Source organism: Amphiura filiformis, chromosome 13 (assembly GCF_039555335.1).
Source record: "Amphiura filiformis chromosome 13, Afil_fr2py, whole genome shotgun sequence".
In the NCBI taxonomy this organism is placed as follows: domain Eukaryota; kingdom Metazoa; phylum Echinodermata; class Ophiuroidea; order Amphilepidida; family Amphiuridae; genus Amphiura; species Amphiura filiformis.
Window position 1 is genome coordinate 45,114,670 of NC_092640.1, and position 18,500 is coordinate 45,133,169.

Below are 18,500 nucleotides of genomic sequence, written 5' to 3' on the forward strand. Positions count from 1 at the left end.
TATTTGGTTAAAAAGATAGAGGTTTGGTGCATAAAGTACAAAAACATGTGCAATTTCACTTAGTTGCCAGCGGAAGAAAACGGGAAGATTACAGTGGTTTGTTGCCAGCGGAAGAACCCGAACGATTACAATACCTAGCCTAGGTAAAAATGACATATCGATCAATATTATAGACATTTACTTGGTTGATATACAAAATGATTCTTCTTGCCTATACCCATGTACCTGAGAAGTATCAATGTTATGGCTTTTTTGCGGTTTCCAAATTAGCTTATTTAAAAAAGTTTAAACGATCATATCTCAAGTTTATCTTTTCTTGTTTCTAACAAACTTGAAATTGCTTACCGAGAGGAAGCTTTCTTCCAGTATTCTCTTGGACGTCTTCAGCCCGGCTTCAGCCCCAATATCTCAAGATGCCAATATCATGAATATGGACGCTCAGGTCTTCAAGTGTAGACATGAATTAAAGATGTATTGCTTGAATTTTCAAGCCAATCCTCTGCAAGTTATTTTAGGGACTGTGCATGATGAGTGATTCTTAATGTTCTGTTAAAAATTGCTTGCTCCTCCCTTTCATTATGCCAAAAAAATCCTTACTGCCCTAAGTGCCCTTTTTAACATGCTGAAAAATCTTTGCCACGCCCCTGTCAAAAAATCGTTGCCCTTTGTTTACACATGTTAGATTTTGGGGAACCCCAATTTAAAACCTGAAATTATCATGTGATGTGAGTGCATCAAAAAGAACATTTTGCATATTTGAGCATTTCATGATATGTTTTACACGGCTTTTTAGGGCTTAATATCGAAATGGTGCCAAATATCTGTGCCAAAAATCGCTCGCCTCTCCTTTTAGCCTGCCACTTTTTCAGTCACCATTCTATGGGTATACATAATTATTGAACCACCCCTAAATGCAAGTGCACTGTGCACATTATTTTGGGCATAAAAGGTGAAAACCGCACGTCTGTGAAGAAATCGTACCATCCTGTAAATTAAAGGTGGGTAACCTGATTGACAATCTCATCCCCCACTTTACCTCATCAAAATGCTGATTTTGGTATCAGATCTAGATGAAAGCTCATATTTTCTCATAAACTTATTGGAATTTGGCGTTCCAAATTGGTATATTTCGAAGAAATCGTCAAAAACTGCAGAATTAGTCTCAAATATGGTATACCACATTTGAGACTAATTAGGCAGTTTTTTGATGATATCTTCGGAAATACACTGAGTTGGAACTTCTAACTTTAATATGTTTATGTGGAAAATAGGGCATTTCACTTGAAATCAATATATTACATGATCATGATGATTATCATTTAAAATAAAAACACTGTAGACTACCAATATCACGCTGTATAAATGTCAGTAATTCCATTAGGAATTAGTCACATTTACAAAAAACATTTACATGTTCCTTTTGCATGAGTGCTTGGAAGGGATGGCATTTTATGTTATACATAAGTTTTTGATTAGAATTTTTTATATATTTAAATATATCAGGTCACCTTCCTTTAATTGTCAGGTCAATCAGGAGATATTGGTCAAATCAATACTTTGATGTAAACACATCATAGCAAACATGACAAAAATAGCCCTAAACTTTATTGTGGAAGACCTAAATATTTCCATCAAAATGACGCATTTTAATAACACCCCCATATTCCTCGCCAATTCATCTGTGAACATTTGATGAGTGCATAAAAACCTGTATGGTATTTTGAGGGCAGTGAATGTAACACACGACCAGCACACGACTGGGCTATATAAATACTATCAATATTTCCCAATGGGACATTTACTCTAGGTCAAGACACTGGCTTGATTTTTATATTCCACAACTGACTAAACTGAACTCATTGACTGACTCATTGACTGGAAAGTAATTGTAGATTTGAAAATAGCTATGAAGTTAAGAAATGTAAATCACTGTAAACATTGACTATAGAGACAACATGCTCCTACTTTTCAAATTGATAAATATGATATTTACAAAAGCTATATTACAAAAATACTAAACACCGAGCTGAAATTTAAAAGGACATTTCAATTAAAATTGATGCAATTTTGGATTCACTACAGCTATATTTGACACCAAGGAAATACCAATAAGACAGCGTTCAAACTTTGACTTGTGTGAAAAAAAATGGGGTGAAAACAATAATTCTTGATTGTTTGTATGTTTCCAAAGATAAAATAGCATCTAGTTTCAGATTTTGGCACTTAAACCTCCCTATTTTTGTAAATATTTTTGAGGAAAAAAAAATCAATTTTTTGTCCGATTTTGGCCGAAAATTGCCGTTTTGGGTTGACAAAATGTTTGACTTGCTAATTTCCTGTGAGTGAACATGAACACTATCAAATAGTGCCTAATTTTTTATGCTAATTGGGTAACAACGGTACAATTTTAAAAGCATTGAATGGGATCCATATATTTCTATATTTTCGTAGCAGGAGTAGAAACTCAAAGGTTCGGGTGACAATTGATTTGGAAAAAAGTATGATATTCGCCTCATTTTCTATTTGAAAAGGCCATATCTCCACAATGGTATGAGCTATAGGGATGTTTTAAGTGTCATTTTGCTCAGTATATTTTTCAATAGCTAAATGGTGATATAACATTTAAGTAAGCTAGATTTACAGAAAAGAAAATAACTTGCAGTATGCTACCCCAACCCTAAGAATTGTGAGGGCATAAAAAAATTAATGGATTTTTGCTACCAAAACTTGCAGTTCACTAGACCTTCCTTTAAAATCATTACAACCACTTGACCTTAGAGTAGTCTATACTGTGTATGTAGGCCTAGTGGTAATGGAGATGTAGCTGTGTAGCAATATATTAAAATTTCACATTACAATACATTAATAAAAATTGCTTTAAAAAAGGAATGGGGCGCCCAATGTGAGCTGGACGGGATATGATGATCAAATACGAGAGAAATACTTCATGGAATGAAGCTTTCGTGTCAATTTGCGATTATGTGGGGTGGGAGTTCTGTTTTGGGGGCCTATTGTAGTGAGGATATTGCTTTGGATATTGAATATTGTTGAATTTTTGTTATGCAGGGCCTAGGGTATATGATGGATAGTATAGAAGATACAAATAAGTAAGCTCCCCCCCCCTAGTCATCTATACACTCATTCCTGTCACACGATGAATTTCGACAACCAATCCTGAAATGTTGAAAACCTGGGGTCAGCGCACTCATGCCAGTTTATCCTAAGGTATACTTTGTGTCTTTTGTAGCCAACCCTGTGGCTATGAGAGGATAGGAAATACTTAAAACTAATAAAAAAAAAATCATACCCTCCTTTCATATCAAACAATTCCAAGAAATTGACAGGCCTGTTAAATCAAGGGTAAGATCGATCGTTATTCTTCATGAGACAGGCACAGCCCATTTTTATGTTATTAATTCTGCTAAAAATAGTAATTAATAAATAACAAAATTACGTCATAATTATGACTTTAAATCGGCCATAGAACTCTATTTTAAACGGACAAAATAGCCATTGGGGTTTCTTTCACTTTACCTTGCTAGGAACCCTTCCCAGCAGTTAGGCATATTACAATAAATATTATTTCATTCAGCATTTTGGGTAAACACTAACAAAATGATGTAGGCCTAAATCGTACATTACTGCCCAACAACGGTGAACCACGAGTTAAAAGTCGCCTAATTGAGCTACCATATCGCGGGGTTGGCAACTCGGGTTGCAAATACACTTCTGACCTTCAACACAATCATGTCTTTCGAATTTATTCCTTTCTCTGCTGAGCAGAATTGAAATTCGTGAATTAATGTTTTTTTATCAGAGATAGTCACCACAAAGATACTGAGCTGTGTTCTAATATTTGGTCACAATCAGTTAGCAGTGAAGCATATAAACCAATTAGTGATTTCATGATTGGTCAGTGGTTGTTTTGTTTGGTTGAAGGATTAGGTGTGCAAAGGTCACTATGGATCACAATGGCCTCATTCCAGTGGCATATTATCAATAACCTCAATTAAGTCGCAGAGTATGAGTTTTTGTACTCACATTTTCAAAGGTCATTCAATGAATGCACAAATGTATTGGGGTTAAAGAACTGTGCCCTGATAGATGAGCATGTTGTAGATTCTTCACACTGTAAACAACTAGTTCATGTGCAAACATGTTCAAAACATACATAATTAGAATGGTCAAATGTCACCGTCTATCGGGTTCTAAGAGGCGGTAAACTGCAGTTTAAACCATACCTGACCATACAAAGGTCACGGTGTATTTGGTGTTTTTATAAGTCCATTAATTTTGTATTTTAAACAAAGAATATACGCACAACATTTTATCCCGTGCACATCAGAAAACAATAATAAAATAAAATCCAAGCATATTGTGGTTTTATTTCTAAGCTGAGCATAATTTTAAGCAAAACAGTTACGAAGTAAATCTAGCAAGACTGAAATTAGAAGCTTTTTGCAAAGTCAAGCCAAATAATGGGGGACGCCGCCGTAGCGGGCGCCCCAAAAACAATATTGAACACAATTCAATAAACAGACACATTATGGAGGAAAAAAGGTGTATGGCAGCTCTTCCGTTGATATTATAAGTTACCAAACAATGAAATTTGAAACCTAAATAAAAATGCAAGACAACAACCAATTTGAGACAATGATGATGCTCAATGAGGACAAATTAACTGAGTTTTATATTCAATAACCATAACTTAACATGAGACAATTGTGCTCAATCAGGACAAATTAATTCTATATTCAATACATATACGAGTGAATCATTCCCTTGCTCGTGTACCCCAGATTATGTCAAATAATGCGTCTGCTGGCCCCATGGATTCCACTGTTCTGTTTGTGCGTGCACAACCTATAGATAAGAAGTTTTATGGGGCAGAAAAGATCTATTTGCTATAGTAATTTTATATTAGCCTGACACCTCTTGCATATTGAGATAGATAGGATATTAATGTGATCAGATGGGGACAAGGATCCTCTCAGTAATAAGTGCTATCCCTTCATGCATTGCAGTGGATCTAAAAAACTGAAAATAACTAATAAGAGCACTCAGATATTGGGCATGTGGATAGCTTCTGAAAAGTTATTTAAAGCATTGAGCTTCTGTACTCTCAGACATGCATGGAGTAAAAGTGCTATAACTTTGTAATTATTCACGCAAGACATATAAAAGTATACATTTTTTGATAAAGGCAGGACATCAATGAATCTGAAAATAAATACAGATTTGGTGTAGCTTCTAAAAAAAAGGTACATCATAACAAAAAAAACTCTTCCCAAACATTTTTGTTTTGTTTTTTCTTAATCTTGGGGCACAGTATTCCAAAAACTGTTTTTTTAGTTTTTTGATATTGGCCTTATTTTTTTTCTAAGTAAACACTATCCACTTGAAGTATGCATGTCTATTATAATGCTGCAATTTGGCAGGTTTATAATTCGCTGTTCCCATCAACAATGTAATCCATTCTCCTCTGTCTTCAGCTGTTCACTTTAACCATAGACCCTGCTTTAACTCTACAAGCGACTGTCTGTCCTTCATCAGGCATTTCCATTTTTGCGTGTTCTTTGTTTCTTAATTCCTTCCCTCCTTCCGCTATTCCATCTATTCCAGTCCAATTCTTCTTTCTGATTGTATATAAATCTTATATGTCTTCTGTCTTTCCAAAGTACTGTTTTCTCCACACCCATATTTCGCAAGCTTCCAGTTTCATCACATGTATCCTCTTTCTGCAGTGTCCATGTCTCAGCTCCATGTCAGGCCACACTCCAAACTACTGACTTACTACAACTCGTATCTGTTTATGTCCTTCTTGTAAGCTTTGGAAAGCAGAGTTTTCTTTTGTTTGTCATGCCAGTCTTTGCTCTAGTCTTCGAGCTCTAGTACGACTCTTCCCATGCTGAGTTAATTGCTTTTTCTGCTGTCCATTTATGGTGATGCTTAAAATTTGGCCCACATCATGTCTCCACTACTTTGAACTTCTTTACATGAATTTTCATGTCATATTCTTTCAATCTTCCATTCAAGCCTTCCATCAATCTTTGTAGACCTGTACCGTACTTGCTTGGCCATCTACAAATCGCTCATCATCCAATAACTCTCCTCCAAAACTACACACTCTTGTGTTCTCCCCATCCTATTTACTCTACATTTTCATCTATCATCAATTAATAATATAATGCAGAAGAGATCAGGTACAGTCCTGGGTTATATAGTAGACACCCTTGACACACTCCTCTCCCATCTACTTGGGTTTGAAACTCCTCTGCCACTTGTCCCATGTATTGTTAGGTTATTTAAAATATTCAGCCACTTCAGTCAAACATGGCCAACTCCAATCCCCTTCAGAATGTCAGACAATGGCTTACAGCTTCAGTTCACCCTGTCTAAGACTGCATGTCTAACTATTTGCTAACACAGGGTAGAAAAATAAAAACATGCTGAAGTATCCCCGAAGTATCAATCTCATTCATGCCCTTTCCCATGCAGGAATGATATTTAACAAAGGCACCATTAATTAAGATAAATCTTGAATTTAAAATTGGTCACGGACGGACAAAATAAGTGTCACAGACGGACATTTTAATTTCAGGGGGTCTATTTTAAAGATGACTAATCTCTTGATGCTCAATCTTTGCAAAGAAACAAACATTAAGTGGTTGAACATATATAAAGCAAAAGATGCATTCAGTTCACTTTCATTGATACTTTATTCACTTCTGAAAATGGTGCTTGGTGTCAGGAATATTGGTCCCCAGCCATTTTGAGACACTTTCAGGGGGTCTATTTTAAAGATGTACAATCTCTTGATGCTCAATCTTTGCAAAGCTACTAACACTAACTATAGTTAAACATATATATAAAGCAACAGATGCATTTCGTTCACTTTCATTGTTGCTTGATTCACTTCTGAAAATGATACGTTACTCTATTGAGGACTGTGAATTACCTTCAATATTGGTACACAGTCATTTTGGGGCAATTTTAGGGGGTCTATTTTAAAGATGAACAATCATTTGATGCTCAAATTTAAACACACATGGTTAACACAAATATAGTAAAACTAAGTTAGAGTTCTTTTGATGTTTTATTTGTAAGCTGTCGAAATTAAGGCCATTGTACTAAAATTTGTGATGAAATGTCCGTCCGTGACAAAAATTCTGTCCGTCCGTGACAAAAATGGACATTTGTTGTCATAACTAAAAAAAAGTTTGGAGTTGCAAGATAATTTTTCTATGGCAATGTGCAGTTACTAGAGCTGCTTCAACTAAGGGGAAAAAATAACAATTTTAAAAGTTGCTACTCTGGTTAGCATTTGTGTCCGTCCGTGACACCCAAAAGTGTCCGTCCGTGACAAAATTTGTCACATTCTCCTGCAAAAGATGAAGCGTGTTTCCAATATCTGTGTATCAGGTAATCAAACCATGTATCTTGGCTATTATTTGTCCTGGAAAGTATTGGTAAGTATTGATAGTTTAGACAAAAGAGTACTGAAAAGTAGGGGAACCTATTTCTATATCGTCCGTCCGTGACGCAAACATTTCTTTCGTTCTATTTTTAGTAACCATGGTAACAAATCATACCTGCCAATTTTTTTAAATTTTCAATAGGGCTAATGATACTCTTCATCATAAAACATAAAACAATGAAGTAAATGTCAGCAGTTGTTTTTACCAGGCTGCTTTTCTATCAATTTTGAAAATGTCCGTGCTCATGGGTATTATAAATGCATTAATCATGACAGGTTTTTGGAAAATATCAATATCGGACAAAACACTCAAAAAGTGTTTTTTATGTTTGAGTGGTTGGGTGTACCTTAATTTTTGTTGGTGTCCCCGTATGTTAGCGTATGTGTGCAATGAATGTGTGCGTATGTTAATGTTGGGTGTGAGGGGGCGGGCGGGTGTAGCGCACATGTGTACTGTTTGTATATTTTGTGGTGTGTGAGGTTGGGGTATGTGAGTTTGTTGATGGAGTGTCGTAAGTTGATGGGTTGTGCAGGGTAGGGGTACGATATCCCATTGAATTAGACCTAATTTATGCATTATTTCAGTGTAACCGTAACCTCCTTGGGGGGAATAATACAGAACATGAAATGCTTTATGCATGGCTGGGTGTGTCATTTTGGGTGCCCGGATGTTTTGTGTACAGGGTTTTGCGCGTGCACCCCTATATGACATGTCAGCTTGAATTTTTAATCACAATAAACATACAGAGATAATTGATAAAAAAGTGTGCCATTTTTCAGAAATAAAAGATACTTTAAATGATGTTTGTGTGTGTGGAGTGGGTGTTGGGTTGTCAACTTGTCTGTTGGGGTGACGGGTGGGATGGATGTATGTGGGGGTGTGTGTGTGTGTGGGGGGGGTGAGGTGCGACCGGTGTTGGGGTGACAAGTGGGGGAGGTGAGTGTTTTGGGCCCATGTCCCTGGGTATGTTTAGGGGTGCATGATGTCCCTGTGATGGTTTGTTTAAATTGCCTAAACTCATTGGGATTCAAAATTTTGAATTATATGGACTTATTTGGAATATTTGGGAATTAACATGGACTTTTAGGGCGAGTTTCCCGACAGGAGTCTTATTAAGCCGTAGTCTTAAGGTGGCCTTGAGGCTACTAAGCCTAGCCCGCTGTCGAAGCCCGAGTCTTAACTCTAGCCGGATTTCTTCAACGCAAATTCAACCTAGTCTTAGTGGCCTTGTAGGCTTAACGCTTGACAACCTCGTCCCTTTCAACCAGCGACTTAATTGTATAGGCTGTTGGAGGTAGATGTACATAAGCTGTGGTCCTCACGGTTTACCGTACTAACAAGGTTGCCGTCTCATTATCGCAATGTTCCCGGCGCAAAGACTAGCCTGGACCCGCGGTCTTGTGCTTGGGCTTATACCGTACACAACTTGATGCAAGAATATTGTGTCTGTTTTTGTGTCTTTTATGTATTATTTTATTTCCACTTGACTTTTTATGAGTCTTGTATGAATGATACGTCTATGCTTTATACTCGTGATTCTTTCTTTCCCAAAAGGGTAAAACTGTAAGCCCAATGGAAAGGAATATGTGATTCCCCTAAAAAGGAAAGCAACCAACGTGCTATATACTGCTGATATCAGTAGTCTTCTCAGATCTCACATGAAGTTATCTGTTGGTACAATATTTATAATTATTTAAGCAGAAGATATAGCAATATTATATGCATCTTATCCGTAAATTCAGTTTTAATACTGCATGCATTATTGTTTCGTGTCAAATATTTACTATATCTTTACCAATTTTGTCCTTCTTCTATTGTATTAAATTGATGTCCAACCTGGTAGGCCTATAATATAGGCACTCCAAAATAATATTGTAATAGGTCTACTTATGAAAAGTACGAGTATCAAACTATTAAGGCTTGGATAGGGACAGGTGATATCATATACCGTATTCACTCGATAGTTAGCACATGTGCTTACTATCGAGGGCTTTGAAAACGTGCAAAACGAAAAAAAATTAACAGCGCCATCCACAAAAGTGTAAAGGGTTTTGAGCAAATCATCGATACACATAGCTATATACGAACAATTAAACCTACAAATTTGTGTGTTAACTACATTAGCTCAGTTGGTAAAGCGACAGAATTTGAATCATCTTAAGAAGAGCGAACTGAGCAGGAGTTCGAGGCTCGTTATAAACTTTTCCGTTGATTAATTTTTATTTTGGGGTTTGAGCTTTTCTTGATAAATTTCAATTTTTTTTTGCTTTGTTTTTCATTTTGTTTCTTTATTGTTTCTTATTTGCTTTATTTTGTTTTGTTTTTTCTTTTCTTTTCTTTTTCTTCTTTTTTTTTTGTTTTTTTTTTTCTGGTGTCATGTGCTGTTTATTCAACTATTTAGTTGGGTATGCCCTCAATGTTAAAATGAGGTGGTCATGGTCCTCTTTGCCATTACACGCTACAGAAATTCCATATTTTCAAAGGCTCTGATTAGCCCTAGAACTCTGGCCATAGTATCCGTTTTACTTCTACTAGGATGATGGTTCCTTCTATCATGCTTCTATCAAATGACTATCATTGAAGACTGAGTTCGCAGTCTATTTCAAAATACTGACTTCGTTTTACATCAAGAAGGACACAATAACTGCGACTTAAACGTGATATGGACATGCTTTTTAACCGCAAAGAAATCTTTTGCATTTTATAATTTTAACCTTATCCATTAATATACTTTTATGATTTTGTGCAATACGAAAATAAAAAAACAAAGTGCGTGTTTATAGTGAGCCAGATTATGCGGTATTTAGCTGGACTGCCACGCAGTCTATATTTGTTTATGTTTTACTAACCATTGCAAATCTAGACTGCGCGGTAGTTTAGCTAAATAACGGAAAGATTGTCTCACTATAAACACGCTCATTGTGTAACATGTAAATTCCCGCTCCGATTCAATTGTGCCTGTTACATTGTGTGCTTTATTGAATCAAGGACCTTCTATAGAGGCCCTGCATGAAATTACCGATTGGCTCCAGACAAAGGATTTGAACCGGTGTCCTTCACCGTAGTTATAGCGGAGTGCAGTCCATTCAATCAAATGTTGTCATCAACCTATTTGATCGTAGTGCATGGTTATGTGTGTGAGACGAACTGTCACGGTAGATTGCAATCATGCTTTTATTGAATGCATTTGAGTAGTCCGCCATATTTACGGGATGATACGTCACATGCAAGGCCTCTATATGGAGGGACTGTAAACGGCTTCCACCCATTGTACCATGCATGCGAGTTGCTGGTTTACAAATTATCCTCAGTTGAGCAAGCATGAATAATACGTTGATCAATAGACCCTGGTACGAATCAAGCACAGTTACAACACAGCGCGTGGCTTGTCTTGTAGCGAAATGAGCCTACATGTTTGCCTATAATGACAGACTCTAGAAATGCCAACATAAATCTTCAAAGAACATCATCTTAAGAATTATTTCAGTATCGAAATCAGTAGGAATACCAAGCGTACGGTGTACACATTCCAGAAAAATATAATTTTGTTTGTTCTAGCATTCTGTATCTCCACAAAATTATCACATTTTGTCTTCAAAATCCTATGTAAATGATTTTCCATGCTACACAGAAATTGTGTTCGACAAAGGATAGACATTTTACACAATTTTACATAACTTAAAAAAGATATTGGAATATTTTGATGGTTTTTTTATATTTAGTAGGGCAACATGAGTAAATAATAAAATTCAAACATAGCGCACTCGGCGCAACTCGCATACAATCGAAGGTCGAAAAGATAATCTGATAACAATAGCTTGACAATAATCTGTTTCCAGTCCCTGATTAAATGGCCAAAAATGACCAAATAATGAGGTTAATTAATAACTCTCAGAAGTAGGCCTAATTTACCTTTTTTCGGGGGAGCAAGAGCTCCCCGCTTCCCCCCTAGTTACGCGACTGCTTACTCATGTTAATTGAAAGACCGTCAACAATATGAAAGATAAACTTTGCGTTACAATTTAAATAATTTGTAAATTGAAATAGACCAAGGCTTACGACCTAAGACCTGCTCTGAGGCAGGGCCAAGAAAAGCCGCTGTAAGCCTGGTCTAACAGGCTTGCGTAGACTACGGCTACAGAAGACTGATTTCGAGAAATGCAAATTTTACTGAAGCCTGGGGCTAATCCTACAAGCCTGGCCCACGGGCTAACGAAGCCTCGAGGCTATGGTAGCCGTTATAATGTAGTTAATCAGACACACAAATATGATGTTGTGACTCAGACATGTTCTTATTCTTGAGTGCCGTTTCACACAGGGTTGACATACTATCTTAGATTAAGTTAGATACATAAGGTTGACATCCTGATACATGAATATCAGAGGGTGTAAGACACTACATCTCTCCCATCTTTTTAGAGAGATCATTTACCCTTAAATATGATCTGATGCAAAATGTAATATCCAAACTTTTATAGTTTGCAAATTAGGTTCAACTCAAATACAGGTTGGCATATATTTCAACCTTGATCAGAAGAAATTAAATACTGGTGGTTTTCCAGTTTCAATTAACTCAATATGATAAATGTTCAGTTTGTCATTGTCCTTTATCAATAGTCTCTCTTTCAACCTTTTTAAGTGTTGTGAAAACTCACTGCATCTTTACTGTTTGTTTTGTTTTTTTTTTCAAAACAACACTGAGTATTTTGAGTGTTCATATAACAACATGAAAGTCTTTTCTTTCTTAAACTGGGAAAACTGTTCAACAGTTTCTTAAAGTCAACACTTTAACACATGTACAATGTTGTTACATAGTTTACCAATTTAACAAGTTAAAGTCTTTTTAACTTTCAGTCTTTAAAATTACAAGCTGTGGCCAGGTATTGTGCACTTTGATTACACATGAACATACATGTAGGGAGATTTACATACAGAGTACATTGTACATTGCGGTTTACATACATGTACATTGTGTAGTCCAGGTGGTACTGAAAATTTACATGTAGTTGAAGTGTAACTGCTCAATACAACAAAATTATATTGTTTTCACATTATGTGATTTTACATGTGTCCAACTTGTCACACAGAAATTAAATAGCAGGTGCTTCTTTGCACTAATGTTCACTTTAAATTTGGTGGCTCAATTTTCAAAATTTGTTATGAAATCAATTGGCTCACAGAAATACATGTGATTGTTGTGGGAAAAGTGTCCAAAATTTCACTAAACATTCCACATAACTTTTGTGTGGTTTCATAAACATGCATGTGAAATTGACATACAAAACACATGTACATTTGTAGGGTTTTTTTTTCAGTCAAATTATCCAAGCACAAAATCTTGCAGATGAGCTGGGCGCTGACGATTTCTCATTGGGTTTCGTCGAGCTGGTACCTGCGCTGGTGCTGGAGGATTTGCTGGTGGCTGTTGCTGGTCGTCTTCAGGGAGATCATCATAGGGATCAGGGTCAAAGTCTGATTGGGACACAGAGTCATTGCTATGATGCTTAAGACGTTTGAAGAATGATGCATTGCGTGTGACTGTTGCACCATTTCTGCTTGCTGTGATCATGCAGCCATTTATCATAGTGATCTGAGCTGGTTCACTGTGATATGGACTGACTGCATTGGGAATGATGCCTGTGCGTTTGACTAGGACAACATCTCCAATTTGGAATTTAGTCTTTCTGAATGTCTTGCTTTTTTCTGCATTGCGTTTCATGCGTTGTTTCTCTTTCTTATCTTTGTGTCTGACACTTTTGTCAAGTGCAGATTGTTTTACAGTTATAGTCTCTGGTAGGCGTGTGCGATAGTTGTGTTGGAAGAGAAGGGTTGCGGGGGGAACACCTGTTGTACTGTGAGGCGTAGCACGGTAGTTGCGAAGGTAAGCGTATAGTGCTTGCTTCCAAGGGCGGTTCTCTTCTATCGCTGTTCTGTACAGTTTCTTGAGATTCCTCATCATTCTTTCAACCTCACCGTTGGCTTGGGGCCAGAGGGGAGTGATTTTACGATGCTTGAATCCAATGTAGTCGGCGAATGCTGCGAAGTCTGCGCTGTTAAACGGTGGACCGTTGTCTGTGCGAACAACTTGCGGACTACCGAAGGTGGCAAAGATTCTGTCTAGCTTTGGAATAACTGATCTTGCGCTGGTGGAACTTACAATGTCTACCTCTGGATATCTACTGTAGTCATCGATGACAACGAGAAGGTAATCTCCAGATGGAAGATCTTTGAAGTCGATACTGACATGTGTCCATGGGGAGTCAGGGAGTTCAGTCATTTTGAGCGGTTCATGTACAGCTTTCGCAGGTGTAGTAACTTGACAGGGAAGGCACTTTTCTACTGTGGTTTCAACCATATTGTCAATGCCGGGGAACCACACTTTCTCACGCAAAAGTTGTTTAGTTTTTACAATGCCTTGATGGCCTTCATGTGCAATGTTGATTGTGCGTTGACGAAGTTCGCGTGGTAGCACAATGCGATGATCGCGTAAGAGTATGCCATGTTCTGTGTCAACGGTCAGATCATTGCGCAGTTTGTGAATGCTTTCAAACTCTTGGATCTGATCTGGTGGTACTTGTGTGCGCGCGTGATGCCAATTACCAGTCGTAACTGCAGTCATGCACAGTTGCAGTAGCTTATCTGCTTTAGTGTTATTCTGTATCTCTTCTAGCGATATGGACTTGGGAACTGCATTGAGGGATACCATATTGACATAGTCTTCTGCTGATGTCTTATGTGCACTTTCTGGAAGCGGGTGTCTTGATAGGAAGTCAGCGGGATTGTTCTTGCCTGGCTTGTACAGTAGCTGGTAGCTGTATTCCTGTATTTTCATCAACCAGTGCTCTATGCGTAGCGGTGGCTTTGCTGCTGGATTGTTAAACAAAGTGAGCAATGGTTTATGATCTGTGATGACTTGAAACGTGCTTCCATAGAGAAATAGACGAAAGTGTCGAATGCCCCAAGTTACCGCAAGTGCCTCGCGTTCAATTTGCGAATAGCGTTGTTCTGTAGGAGTTAGCGATCTGCTTGCATACGCTACTACATACGATGACTGATCTGTCATGCTATGCTGGACTAGAATGGCTCCAAGTCCAACAGGGCTTGCATCCACAATAACTTCTGTTGACTTTTGTGGATCGAAGTATGACATTGTTTCTGCTGCAGTTAGCTTGTCCTTGATTTGCTGCAGTGCGTTCTGGTGCGTTTCAGTCCATGTCCAGATAGTGTTGTCTTTAATGAGTTGGCGCAGTGGATCAGTTAGCATTGCAAGGTTTGGAATGAACCGTGCGCAGTAGTTCACCATACCGAGAAGACTGTGGACTTCCTCTTTGCTCTGAGGTGCAGCAGCATTAGTTATTGCAGATACTTTCTTTGGATCTGGCTGTATTCCTGTGTCTGTAAAGACATGCCCGAAAAATTCAATTCTTCGCTGGAACAGTTCACATTTGCCTCGGTTGAGCGTCAAGTTCTTTGCACGGAGACGTTCAAAGCAAGCTTCAAGATTAGCAGCATGCTCCTCTTCTGTGTGTCCGAACACAAGAATGTCATCGCTTATGTTCAGGACTCCGTTGAGTCCTCCTAACGCAGATTGTATTAAGTTCTGAAATTGTTCAGCGGCTGAACTAACTCCAAAGTTCAAGCGTTTGTAGCGGAACAAACCAACATGACTGGAGAATGTTGTGATGTATCTTGATTCAGGTGCCAACTCCACTTGATGATAGCCTGAGTTTAAGTCAAGCTTTGAGAACATAACAGCGCCATTGACTTGTGTGACGATGTCATCAATTGTTGGTGTCACATGTCTCTCTCGCTGTATCGCTTTGTTAGCGGATCTCATATCAATACAGATGCGTATCTCATCAGGCTTTTTGGGCTTTGTGACGATTGTTAGTGGGGAGATCCACGGTGTTGGTTGATCCTCAGCAGGCTCAATAATGTCAAGGTCTTGAAGTCGTTGCAACTCAGCGGCTACTTTCTGTCTTAAGTGAAACGGTATGCGTCGATGCGGCTGCGCGACTGGCTGTATACTGGTATCGATGTGCAAAGTGCATTTCGCATCCTTCAGTTGACCAATACCGGTGAATCTATCATCATATTTATGCAACACATCTTCACTAAAATTACTAGCAATACTGTAGGTTATTGCAACAAGACCGAGTTCCTTTGAACTGCTGAAGCTTAACAGAGAGTCCGTTCCTCTGTCACCTTTTACGACATACCAAGTTGTCTCAATCTCCACATCATTGTATGCTGTCTGTGATGTAAAATTGCCAACAACATCTAGTGGTGCCTTGCCACCATAACCATAAAGTGGTCTGTCATCATGACTTTTTTCTAGCTGTGGTCTGATTTTCAAGTTCTTGAATGTTTCTGTGCTCATGATGTTTTTACCTGTACCAGTGTCTATCATTACATTCAGTGTTGATCCTTGCGTTTGTATGTTTACTCTAGGTTGTTTATCTTCATTAGACGTAATTCTAAACGCGTAGTCTTCTTCAGAGTCTGACTTGTTAGTGCTAATTGCTGCAGCGCGATTGTTTGGCTGTTTCTTTGCTTGTTTACATACTTTAGCGTAATGATTCATCTTACCGCAAAAGTTGCATTTTTTTCCTTTAGCGGGGCAATCACCAGTGTGTGGGTACTGACCTCCACACAAGTAACAACTGGCGGGTGGCTTTGACTTGGGTCGTTGCGTTTGTGGGTTTGACTGTGGCTTGTGCTTGGGCTTGATTTTGTGTCGGACTGCTTTGACGTGCTCCGGTTTGGGCGTATCTATCTGTTTAACCTGTGCAGCAGCGGTTTCTGCTGATCTAATCTGATTGACAGCTTTTTCAAGTGTTAATTTGTCAATGTTCATTAGACGTTGCTTCATACGCGTATCACGTAACCCAACAAGGATGATTCTATCCATGATCAGGGATTCCTTCAGTGCACCAAACTCACAAGTGTCAGATAACAGTTTGAGATTTGTGGCAAATGAGTCGATGGACTCACCTTCCTTGCGCATTCGCGAGTTGAATATGTAACGCTCGTACACTACGTTCTTCTTCGGTGAGCAGAACGCTTCAAATTTAGCTAATACTGGGGCAATCTTCTTGTCATCACCGACGTTGGCCCATGCAAATGTATTATAAGTGTCTACTGCTTCCTGTCCAATTACTGAAAGAAGTGTAGCTACTTGTGTTTCATCTGGCTGGCTGATACAACCAGTGGCAAGTGCAAAGTTTTCATAGCGTTGTTTGAATTTTAACCAACTTACGGCAAGGTTAGTTGCTGTCATATCCAGCTGTGCAGGTGCTGGAATATTGAAGGTTGCCATTGTTGATATTTGTTATCTGGAATCCGTTCACTCGTCGCCAATATAATGTAGTTAATCAGACACACAAATATGATGTTGTGACTCAGACATGTTCTTATTCTTGAGTGCCGTTTCACACAGGGTTGACATACTATCTTAGATTAAGTTAGATACATAAGGTTGACATCCTGATACATGAATATCAGAGGGTGTAAGACACTACAGCCGTGCTTCGGGAAATACGTTTTCAGTTAAGCCTGGTCTTATGACCTCTTAAGCCTTGAGGCTAGACAAGCCATTGCTAATTGGAATTAGTTTGAATAATACGGACTTACAGGGATTTACCGGACTTATTTGGAGTTACTCAGAATTAGAGGGATACTTGGGAATTAAATGGATTTATAGGGCGAGTTTCCCGACAGGAGCCTTATTAAGCCGTAGTCTTAAGGTGGCCTTGAGGCTACTAAGCCTAGCCCGCTCTCGAAGCCCGAGTCTTAACTTTAGCCGGATTTCTTCAATGCAAATTCAACCAAGTCTTAGTGGCCTTGCAGGCTTAACGCTTGACAACCTCGTCCCTTTCAACCAGCGACTTAATTGTATAGGCTGTTGGAGGTAGATGTACATAAGCTGTTGTCCTCACGGTTTACCGTACTAACAAGGTTGCCGTCTCATTATCGCAATGTTCCCGGCGCAAAGACTAGCCTGGACCCGCGGTCTTGTGCTTGGGCTTATACCGTACACAACTTGATGCAAGAATATTAGCTTATGACAGTAACTATGTGTGGTTGGGTATTTAGTGTAGGGCTGGATGGTGACGGTCTGTGACAGTATCTATGTGTGGTTGGGTATTTAGTGTTGGGCTGGATGGTGATGGTCTGTGACGGTATCTATGTGTGGGTGGGTGTTTAGTGTGGGGCTGGATGGTGACGGTCTGTGACGGTATCTATGTGTGGTTGGTTATTTAGTTTGGGGCTGGATGGTGACGGTCTGTGACAATATCTATGTGTGGGTGGGTAGTTAGTGTGGGGCTGGATGGTGACGGTCTATGACAGTATCCCTGTGTGGGTGGGTATTTAATGTGGGCTGGATGGTGACGGTCTGTGACAATATCTACGTGTGGGTGGGTATTTAGTGTGGGGCTGGATGGTGACGGTCACCGAACTTTTCCCGCCATTGCTCCACGTGTTTCACATCAGTGTGAAGGGGTTGTGGAATTGTGGCATTTTCCACTTTGCATGAAATCACGGGATTTCACTGTTTTTGCTCAGAATAAGTATGTTTCATCGATTAGCTGACATTATTCACCTTGATTTACGATTAACTTCGTCAAAAAGGCCAAACGAACAATGCTTCAGTGCCAAGAACACACCATGTAGACGAGACGCACCAGTATTTTCGTTCAACACTTGAAACATGTTGTCGTTTGAACTGGATATTTTGACAACGGGGTCACTTGCCCATCGACCGAAAACGACATTTGACACCCTAAACGCGATACGCGCGTATCGTGCCTACCCACGAAAAACGACCCTTTTTACGCGTTTTCATTATCGCGGATGGTGTACATGTACAGGCCACAATGGGAGGGACCCCCCCCCCCCGGGTATAAACTGTACATTTGTGTGCAAATTGAGGGCGCTATTTACATATATTTGAAATCTAAACTAGCCAAATAATATGAATTATTCCTTATATTTCATGATCACTTGAAAAGATGCAAATAA

At 38.8% G+C, this 18,500-nt stretch overlaps 1 protein-coding gene across 1 annotated transcript in view; it reads right to left on the minus strand.

Moving 5' to 3' along the window:
- LOC140168405 (sushi, nidogen and EGF-like domain-containing protein 1) overlaps positions 1 to 18,500 on the minus strand; it is a 139,583-nt gene that overhangs the window by 8,737 nt on the left and 112,346 nt on the right. The gene's annotated exons all lie outside the window — the stretch shown is intronic.